The sequence below is a fragment of the Gopherus flavomarginatus genome, chromosome 24 (genome assembly GCF_025201925.1).
Source record: "Gopherus flavomarginatus isolate rGopFla2 chromosome 24, rGopFla2.mat.asm, whole genome shotgun sequence".
In the NCBI taxonomy this organism is placed as follows: Eukaryota; Metazoa; Chordata; order Testudines; family Testudinidae; genus Gopherus; species Gopherus flavomarginatus.
In genome coordinates, this window is record NC_066640.1 from 16,874,478 (window position 1) to 16,885,528 (window position 11,051).

General features: G+C 44.5%; 1 long non-coding RNA gene across 3 annotated transcripts; it reads left to right on the forward strand.

Annotated features, from left to right (window-relative positions):
• The first annotated feature begins 321 nt into the window (after positions 1–321).
• Positions 322–6,058, forward strand: LOC127040186 (uncharacterized). Of its 3 annotated transcripts, XR_007771394.1 has the most exons (8): positions 322–545; positions 657–694; positions 1,029–1,141; positions 1,738–1,861; positions 2,315–2,348; positions 3,352–3,539; positions 4,619–4,678; positions 5,526–6,058. It is a non-coding gene; the product is annotated as an uncharacterized LOC127040186 (long non-coding RNA). The 3 variants fall into 3 exon arrangements; XR_007771393.1 differs by lacking the exon at positions 322–545 and having other exon boundaries at positions 579–694; XR_007771395.1 differs by lacking the exon at positions 322–545 and having other exon boundaries at positions 579–694; positions 1,738–1,857.
• Positions 6,059–11,051: the final 4,993 nt, after the last annotated feature.

Consider the following 11,051-nt stretch of genomic DNA (forward strand, 5'->3'; position numbering starts at 1 on the left):
CATCTGGGAGTGGAACAGACACCACTGTCTCTGAGATAAGTGTTTTGCTGAGGGTTCTTCTCAAGGCCCACCTGGCTCCCGATAGAGACGCCCTGTTAGCTGGGCCTGGATTTGTTTAAAAAAAAAATCCTGAACAGCTGTGGTTACAAGGGAGACAAGGTCCCCCTTTTCGGGGCTGGTCATTTCTCTGTTCACAAGCAGTGTGTCCTCCGCAGCAGAAGGTTGGATCCAGGAAGATGGTTCCAGTTGGTGAGTTTCTTGCCTTCCTCCCATGTTTCTCTTGCTGTCTGTCTCGTCTCTTTAGTGTGTTGGCCAACACTCTCTCTTTCTCTCTCTGTCTCTGTTCTTGCCTCTCCTTGTGCCTTTTCCCTTCATAGGACACAGGCAGCTGTGCTAGGTGTGCATCCCCACAGGCTAGGTCTCGAGAGCTATGAACAAGTAGGAGGGGACGAAAATCATGCAGGATAGTGGGTGCGAGAGTGGAGGCAGGTACTGGAAGATGTCGTGCACCTAGACTGTTTTTGGCAGTGATGGCTCTTCCATAGGTGATTAGCTGTTCTTGCAGAGGGTTGCTCCAGGCCAGCGGAGCAGCCCCAGACAGAGTAGGAGCATCTGGAGGAAGCAGACGTACCTAATCTAGTTGTTTTGCTTTGCAGTGGAGCCAAGGAGCGATCTTGTAATGTTGGAGGAGCAGGTGTGTGTTTTTGTGAAATGATATTTCTCTATCCAGTATCTGCAGAGTGAGGTGCCTCATGGATGGCAGAGAGATGCTTCTCCTATCCCTGGGATGGGTCCTGCAGAAGGTCCAGCTCTGCCTGTGGCTGGTAGTGGTCTCGGATTGTCCCTTTCCTGGAGGGCTGTAGCTGCTTAGGAGTGATGAGCATTTTAGGCCCTGGGTGGGCTGGAGAGGAATAGAGAAGGGGGCTCCAATGGGCAGCAGCCAGTGGTGTGTGTGTGTGTGTGTCCATTTTTCTTCCATGCCCCAGTGCTGGCCTAGCTTACAAGTGTTCTCTCTTTCTCTTTTTCAGTTCCTACTGAGATTGGTCTCTGCCACAGGTTGGCCAGTCTCTCATCAGACCAAAGAAGTAGTGGCCACCCTGAGCCCATCCCTAGTGACGAAAGCCGGACAGTAATCTGCAGAGTAAGAGCAAATGGAAATTTTCTGAAGTTCAGTATTGAGGGAGGGCTGCAAACACTCTTCTCAGTGGAGAAAATTTTGTGAGTATGGGGAAGGCCCCTGAGGAAAGGCCTGTGCATCTCATGGGGACACAATAAGCTCAGGGGAATCCTTTGTGCCCTGTCAAGGGGTTGTCAGATGCTATGGAGTCTTCCTGAAATGCAGTAACCGTTTGTGGAGAGCCAGGAAGGTGACTACAGGTGCTGAGTTTGCCTCCATCCTGTGTGTGTATCTCTGCTCTCATATGTTGGCCAACATGCTCTCTGTGTGTCTGCCTCTCCTTGTACTGTCTCCTTGCATATAACATGGGCAATGGTTCATGCTCGCTGGCTTGGTCTGGAGAGTCTGTATCCCACTGGGGCATTGGGAGGAGGAAGAGAAACATGATGGGTTTTAGATCCTCCATTGGTGGTGGTGTGGGGTGACTGGGAGATGACTCTGACTCTGTTCATCAAGTGGGGCGTACAGTGGATGGGAGAGGGATGGTGGCATCTCAGACACCAATAGAACTTGGGGCAGTGGTGGCTCCTGCTTGGGTTACATGTTGTTGTCCTTGGCAGAGGGATCATCCAGGAGCCGCAGCTAGAGGAGAAACTAGAAGAAATGAACCTGAGCAGCCTGGACATCCTTGTAAGCAGAGATGAACAGTCCTCAGCTTTCTGCCTTCCACATAACTGGCTGTGAGTAAGTGGTCAGTGCTTGGAATTCCTCATCTGTTCTCACTCCAGTTTTGTGCAGAGGCTCTGAACATCCTCGTTGAATGTGGTGCTTTGTGGGATTAAAGCTGGAGAAGGGACCAGAGTCTCAGTTGTCAACTTTCACTAGGTAAATAAGTACCCCAACTTTCATAATAAGCCAAAAATCAAGCTAATCCCATTTCAAAACAATTCCAAAGCAAGCCAATCCCTTGGAACCCCAACACTGTGCGACTAAATCTCCCATTGCAAGTCGTCAGACTGTGGTGAGCCCCCTGTACACCCCTGACTCTTTCCCCTCTTTTCCCTGCGTGCCCCCAATTGCTGGGAGCCGACCCAAAAAAAAAAAGCAGTCAGAAACTACAGCAACCTACTAGCCAACAAGCAATTTGCAAGCCAATTAGGCCAAAAACATGACCAATTTCGGCATATTTTTCTGCAGGTTTGGCATTTCTGACCAGAGTCTGCTATGCAGAGTGAGTATTTCAGGTGTCATTGCAAGGGGCATTTTCTACTTTTAGTCCTAAAGATGTAATGGAAATATGGTTGAGGGTGGAGGCCTACCATGTCGGGGAGGTGAAAAGAAGAGCCTACAAGACATTGCCTCCTGAGAGGGTAGGGTATTTTTTTCCCCTTGTGGTGGGTTTAGTTGCAAAGGAAAAGAAGTCACGCGTCAGAGTCCACTGTCCTCATGTGATGGAAGGGGAGCAAGAGCGCTGAGACGGTGAGGATTGTTGATGCCGCACAAAAGCCATCCATCTGGGAGTGGAACAGCCATCACTATCAGTGAGAAGTGTCTAGTTTGGTGGTTCCTCTGCTCACAGCCCTTCTCGCTCCTGGTAGGGGCGCCCTATTAGCTAGGGCTGAGTTTGTAAGAAAAGGTTCCTGACTAGTGGTTATGAGGGAAACAAGGTCCCCATTTTCAGAAGCTGCTCAGTTCTCTGGCCAGGGGTGGTGTGTCCTCTGCAGCAGAAAGTTGGATCCAGGAGGAGGACTGCAAGTTGCTTGCCTTCCTCCCACGTTTCTCTCTCTCTCTCTCTCTCTCTCCTCTAATGTGTTGGCCAATACACTCTCTGTCTCTGTCTCTCTCTCCTTGCCTCACCTTCTGCTGTCTCCCTTTGTAGCACACAGGCAGATGTGGTAGGTGTGAAAGCTGGCTGACGCCCCTTAATAGTTTACAAGCGGCCAGTCAGGGGGGATGGGGGAGTAAGTACTGCTCATGGACACAATAGCTTGCATTTTTTCACTATCTCTTTTGCTCTGCCTCAAGGCAAGAAGATCCTGCTCCTAACCAGTTAGTTCTACTTAGATAAGGGAAACATGAGACTTTACACTTACCAATCAAGTATTAACACGCAAGGGTCTTTGTCTGAATGTGTATAAAAGGTGTGTGAAATTTGTGTAAGACAGAGTCTTTTGTACCAAGGTACAGGCTCTCCTTTTTCTGCAGAATAAAGCATTTTTCCTTATCCCTGTCAGGCTGTTAATTGGCTCTCAGCTAGGCAGACCTGATATTTCAGTAAGAGTTTCTGGCGACTCCAGACGGGACTCTCCTAGGTCAGACATTGGACTCCAGACGGTTGCAGTGAACTACGAGCGGTGCCACTGGGGTGCTTAACCCCTCTTCTTCACTTCTCCACAGCCCCTGGGGTTCGTGATCCGATAAGGTGAGCCCTAATAGGATAAGGAAATACTATCTGGTTCTGGTTAGAGGTGGGCCTGTTATCTGGTTCTGCTCTGTATACATTTGGACGTTAGGAGTGTGGGTGGAACTGAACCTCTCGTTCGTAATTCCTCGGAGTGGAAGCCATGTGTGCGAGGAAGCTCTGAGGTTGTATTGAGATCCTTCTGTCCCGTCCCTTGTAGCGGTCAGTGTAATAGAAGTAGAAAAACCTGGATTAGACTGTAATTTCCTCTGTGCTCTGTGTAATTCTCTTTTCTGTTTAAGTGTCAGCAGACAGATGGATGGGTCTCTAGGTAAAATCCTCTAAAGGGGTTTGGATTGTATGTTAAGTAAATGGCCTTTGCCCAATGGGCCATGTGTTTTTGTTCGGGTGGCAAGCCTCATGAAGGAGGACTCGGGTAGTCTTGTGAGTAAGAATGTTTAAGGGAATAGACCAGGAGGGGTGGGGGCTAGTTGAGAAGCCCACCCTCCTAGCTAAACTGGTAGTGGAACAAGTTGGTGCCCATGGAAGGAACAGTTCAGCGAGAAAAGCAGGATCGGGCCCAGGCGGGCAGGCAACAGACAGAGATTGAAAAACAGATTGGAAATTCTGAGGGTATAGTGGAAGGAAGGAGTAAGTAAGTGTAAGCATGGGGATTTCAAATACCCAGGACAATACCTTGAAATGGTGATTTAAGTTGATAAAAGTGACTGTTGGGAGACAAGCAAGTGATTTAAGGAAGACTGAGAAGTTAACACTGTAGTTGCTGGAGGGAACAGCAGTTGAACTTTGTAAAAATGCTAAAGAAAAAAAGGTTTTTGGTGTCTGTGAAATGTTTGTAAATAAATTCAGGCAAAGAAATTATTGGATTGCAATCATTTGGTTTGGCTATGAACAATTTAGTTAAATTAGCTGAAAAATGTATATAGTTTAATGTAATTGAAAACCTGGGCTGCTTATGAAATAAATACAAGAAAATATGGGGTAATTCCTCTGTTTTGCCTGAAATCAACAAGGGTATTTGTGTATTTAAGTAATGATTGACTGCCCCGAAGGGGCAGACCTGTTTTTTTGTCTTTCAGATAATCAGAGAAAACTGATGCCAGCTGAACAGCATTCAACATATCATCATGCATTTACTGGTACAATAGAAATTATGTTTTGAGTTCTATGTTCTGTCTTGTGGTGTTTTGTCTCCTGGCCTGAATTGTTCTGTTTAGTGTTTTCATGGGATAGTCTGGTTTGAAATCAGGCAGAGGGGTTGGATTGGAATGCAGACATTTGTTTTATTCAATCTGAAATACAAAGTATTTGGATAAATCAGGCAAATGTGATATACTAAAGTCTAACACATTTGCTTAAGTAAAAAAAAAAACAAAAACAAACTTCATTGGCCACATCTTTTAATTAAAAATTGTTGTTAAAATTTGCATACCAACAGTTTTTGGAAGCAAGGACAAGAAGGGTTAACCCACTCCTCATATTGTACATGGGATCCTTCTGGCTACCTCATATTTCTAGCCAGAGGGCTGGGGAGGGTGGTAAGCTATTGGACTAGAGGTTGAATTGAATGAACTCCTCAAAAGTGGGTGTGCTTGTCCTGTCTTGTTGCTCCAAAGCTCTGTAATAAGGTTATTTTACTGGAAGGGTATATGTGGCATACATTGAATAATAAGACTAATATACTGTATAATAGCAATGTGTATGTGTTCATGGTTGGGAAAAAGGTTTATGAGTGAAGAGTGGAAGTTTCCTTTGTAGGTTAAATGAAGCCAAGAAGGAAAAAGAACACAACGAATTAACTGGGAAAAAAATAGCCAGCATGCTTAGTCCAAATGTAAGACACTGGCCCCACTCAAGGACACTGCTCACAGCTAAGGCTTGGCTGACAACCAAGAAAAGGGAGGGCTTGAATGAGCCCAAGCAGCTATGAGATCTGCTAAATACTGCTGGGCACTAATGGAATGTGTTAAGTTTCTTTTATCACAGGTAAAGAAGTGCTATCCAAAGACTCTAGCAGCCCTGCCACTCCTTGGAACCAGGAGACTGGATCTATGTAAAGGTCCACCAATGAAAGACTCCCCTGGCTCCATGCTGGAATGGCCCTTTCCAAGTCCTGTTAATCACCAATACTGCCCTGAAGTGCCAAGGATTGACTGCCTGGACCCATGCTTCTCACTGCAAAAAGACCCCTCCACCTTGGGAGGATTCTCCTAATGATGAGTAGCCTATTTCTCCTTCTAGCTCTGCTGTGCCTTCTGGACAGCAAGGAAAAAGGACAACCTCTCCTTTGTCCAGTGACAGATCTACTGTGCCTTTGGATTTTTCTAGAAGAAGCAAAGCCATTACAGGCTGATATGCTAGTAACCTCTCTCCTGTAGGATGCTGAGCCATGCTTGCTTCAGGAAAGAAGGAGGAACACTTGTTCCACTGAAATTGCCAAAGTCCAGGAATTCCTTACTAGAAAGGACATTAAGAACTGACCCTGGTGAAGAAACAAAGAATTATACACTTGCAGGAAGAAATTTTGTGGGACCCTGCTTGGGACTGTGGTATTGATTGGATGTTGGGGTTTATTCTACAGGCCATACCCTGTGTTTTGTATAAGTCCTTTAGCATGTGTTGCTCTCCCTAATTGGATTTTAAATGACAAGTACCAAAGGCACCTTGTTGCCACTGCCTCTGCCATCTCCTCCATCACACTATTACCCTTGTAATACATCCAAATACAGACAGTGCTATATATCTGATAAGTGTGAAGGCCTTGGCCATTGGATTTAAGTGATTTATTTAAAGATTGTTTATATGGGATATCCTGGAATTGAAAAAAATTTTTTTTTCAAACAAACAATTGAGTGGAAAAAGAATGGGTCAGTGGAAATAGAAATATATGATATCACTACAAATGAACTGCAAGAATCTGTAATTGAAATTGATGCATTCCATAGTGAAGTAGATATGATGGCTGTTCCTGGAGTTTGCAATGTGTTAGCCATAAGACCCTCTTTTATGTATTTGGTCACCCAATGGGTGAATAATCAAACAAATACCCAAAGGGTTTGTTCTGCTGCAGGAAATTTCACCTGTATAGAAATTATTTCATTACTAATAATGTAACCTGTACCTTATCGCAATACACCCCCTCCTATGCTATTAATGTTAGTGCCTCTTAAAAGTACCTGAGATTAGTTAAATAACAGATATGGTATAGTACTACACCAAAGAGAAATTTATTAGGATATTGATGGACTGTGATTAATACAATACTAGGGACTGTTATGTTTACATTGCCCTTATCTAGTTTCCAGATCACCTGTACATACCGAAATTGCTCACAAATGCCTGCCATTAGATTAGCACAACAGAGGGCCTGGGTTATTTCCTCTGGAAGAAGAGGGACTTGACTGTTTCCCTGTGGGATGGAGCCAATAGTGCAGCAGCAGTTTGGAATATTTTTAAGAACCAAGAACATGATGACAAATTGGGCCAACTAGAGAAGGCCACTGGCCTTATTATTGAGGCTCAGCTAACCCAAGTACAGGCTGGATGGAGTTGGGTATGTCTACACTGTGGGATTATTCTGATTTTACAGAAACAGGTTTTTTAAAACAGATTGTATAAAGTCGGGTGCTCGTGGCCACACTAAGCACATTAATTTGGCGGCGTGCGTCCATGTACCGAGGATAGCTTCGATTTCCAGAGTGTTGCACTGTGGGTAGCTATCTCATAGTTCCTGCAGTCTCCCCTGCCCATTGGAATTCTGGGTTGAGATCCCAATGCAGAAACAGTGTCACAGGAGAATTTGGGTAAATGTTGTCACTCAATCCTTCCTCTATGAAAGCAACAGCAGAAAATCATTTTGTGCCCTTTTTCCCTGGATTGCTCTGGCAGATGCCATAGCATGGCAACCATGGAGCCCGTTTAGCCTTTTGTCACTGTCACCGTATGTGTACTGGATGCCACTGACAGATGTGGTACTGCAGTGGTACACAGCAGCATTCATTTGCCTTTGCAACGTAGCACAGATGGTTTCCAGCTATAGCACCATCTGCAATTTAAAATTGGTGATGAGATGATGGTTATCAGTCATTTTGCACTGTTTGCAATTGGAAATTGGCGATGATGGTTATCAATCCTTTTGTACCGTCTGCTGTCATGGTGTAGTAAGAGGAGGCCCTAAGATATAAACCTTGGTATCAGAGGCCCGGTATGAAGCCTGAGGCCTGAACTAAAGTAATGGTCAAGACTTTGCTAACATAAAGCAAAGTTAAGCTGTGAGCCAGAGGCAGGCCCTGCTCACTGCAGCTGGCAAGAAAAGGGCTGATATTGCATAAACATATATCCACATAGTGTATTGAAGTATAAACATGGTACCAGGACACTCGAATACTGTACATTCCACACAGATAACGAGGAACAGACTGACCCATCCCAATGACAAGGGCAAAAGGGTAATGTGATGGATAGAGTTGTTTTGTTCGAACCAACATGTACAAGGTGAGAGGCGGCACCTTACTGCATAGAGGGGTTGTACCTGGCTATGTCGAGGGGTTGCACCTCAATACATCAGGAGTGATGTGTAACTTATTTGTACCTGTATATAAGAATGCATCCCTGGGGCAGTGTCTTTGTCCAGCTGAGGGGGCAGTGGAAAGTCCCGCCACTGACTGAGCTGAGTCCATTGCCAGGGGGCACATATTTGTAGTATGCCCTGAGTTAGACTAAGAAATGTACAGGGAACTATCATTGTGCTTTGTTTGACAATAAATCTGGCCGACGTGCTTTAGTACCTTACTTGACTTTGTGGTCATTGGGGTTTCTCCTTGGGTCTGCTGTGTCAGCTATCGTCAAAGAGCTGGGACAGCACACAGAGGGAACACACACATGCAGCCGAGTGATATCAACATTGAGCAGAGCACCACATGGGTAGCATCTGACAACACATCGGTGCTCTTGGCTGGCCTCGCTGAGGTCGGCCAGGGACGCATGGACAAAAATGGGAATGATTCCCCAGGTCTTTCCCTTCTTTATGTTTTGTCTAAAAATAGAGTCAGTACTGCCTAGAATATGGGGCAAGTGTACTAGAGAACCAGAGAGCATAGCTGCTCCGGGTCAGAGTCCCAGAGATCCTGCAGAAATGATGAGCTGCATGCCATTCTATGGGGTGATCCTGCAACTACCCCACCTATTGCTTCCCTTGTCCCCCAGCCCTCCTGGGCTACGGTGGCAGTGTCCCCCCATTTGTGTGATACAGGAATAATAAACACTGACTTTTTAGTGAGAGAAAATGAGGGGGAGGCAGCCTCCAGCTGCTGTGATAGTCCAGGCAGGACATTAAAGGGTGGGGAGGAAGAGGAGCGCAGAGAGGAGCCCTAACCCTAATCCAACACGGCAATACTGATTTCAGCACTAATCCCCTCATCGGGGTGGAGTACAGAAATTGGTTTTAAGAGCCCTCTATATTGATATAAAGGGCTTCGTTGTGTGGATGGGTGCAGGGTTAATTTGGTTTAAAGCTGCTAAATTTGGTATAAACATGTGGTGTAGACCAGGCCTAAAGGCATTTCTGTCCTTAGTTGTATGACCCAGAAGTTACTGACAGAGATGGTATTGAATATCACTGAGGCTGGGAAGGCATTGCAATGGGGTCTAGCATGTTCAGAAAATCAGGATTCCCCGAATGACTAGCTGATGGCCATTTAGAGTGATCTTGAGCATCAAGCTTGGCCCACTGCCCTTACAGACACATCAGGAGTACCATCTGATCTGTGGCCATGGAAACATACTTAGAGATTTCTGGGTGGAAATATGGACATTCACAGTGCTCCTTCCAAGCATATAGACCGGTTAGGGGGGTGTGGGCTTCCACATATTGAATCCTGCTGGATCCAGAGGGAGGACACATGTGGGATTTGGGTAAATCACTGAGATATCTTGGAAGGTAGACCACCTGCTTTGCCTAATCAATTTTTAGTCAGTGCCCCTAGAATAACACCTGATATTTGGATAGGAATAGGTAGTCAATGGACATTTTGGCTGTTAGAACATCTACAGTTTCAGTGTATACATAAACTGAAGCCAGGGGAAGTTGTCACTCTTCATGATAATGTTTTGCTGGGAGAGTAGAGGACAAGGAACTACCTTGACAGGACACCTACTTTTTCAAGCTAATGATAGCTGTGTGTATGTTAAAGCCACCATTGCAAGATATACATGTTAATCTCACCACTGTAGCAGGCAATCATATTATTTACTGGCCTGCAGATAGAATGTTGCAGGTAGCTCTTAAGTTTCAGGTATTTTTTAATTGGACTAGAGTAGTGCCCAATTGGTTTCAAAATCTACTTTCATTGTTACCAGAGGTTCAAAGACTCTCAGAATTATGAGGGCAAATTTATATGCTTCAAAATGTATATCAAGCTGAAAATAATGCCTTTCATACAGCTTGCAGAGTGTCTACTTTATGTACTAAGTATGATGTATTGTGCTTTGTGACTAAAACTGTACAACAACTCCATCATATTATTCTTATGGGAATGTTATTGGTTGTATTGTTATTAGTTAGTTTAGGATTATGTTGTTGTAAAAGATGTGATAATACCTTTCATGTTCATGCATTGTCATTACTTCCAATTAAAACACCTAAGGTTGAAGCATCTTACCTATAATCTGAAATCCATGGCTTAATGCAAATAGAGGTTGGAAAATATTTGTTGTACTAGAAGTAGAAACGGGGTGTGGAAGTAGAGAAAGAACTGACAGGGATTTGTAGGGGATCTTAATGCAAGATACTCTCTGTTAGCAAGAGTCAGGCTAGCTGTAACCCTAATAATGTGAGATTTGTAGAATCGAGGATTGCGTGAGGCGAGTGGGAAAGAACTGTGTGAGAAATTGTTGTGATCTTGTGTTGATATAAGGAATATAGACTGGTGTCTAAATAGAAGTGAGAAAAATAAGATTTGAGGATGGCCTATGTATAAACAAAATGCAACTGTTGCTTATTATTGTATGTAACAAAAAATATAAATGCTGCTGTAATTGTTTACCTGTAGAGACACCTGCCTAGGACGGGGAAACCCTGTCTCCTAGGGCACTCCCTCCCTCTTTGCACTTGCTTGAGAAAAGATAAAGTATTTGATTTTGCTGCATCCAAGCAAAAAGTGAGAACTGAGTTTTTCTCTGGCACACAGATCAAGCATCTAACACAGATTTCTTTTAACAACTATATGCTGCTATTCTTTTATATTACTCTACTCTAACTAGATTCAACCAAAGTACTTCCAGGCATTGCTAAGCAAAAGCTGGCCTGTGAGCCAGTGGCAGGTCCCACTCACAGAAGTTGGCAAGAAGAGGGCTGCTAGAAGCAGGTGCATCCACACTTAAGTGGTAATAAGAGGAACTTGTGCCAAGATAGCATCAGAACACTCCACAGAGATAACAAGAAACAGACAGGTGCATCTTAAAGACTGGGTCAAAAGAATATCATGATGGATAGGTCTGTTTGAAACAACATGA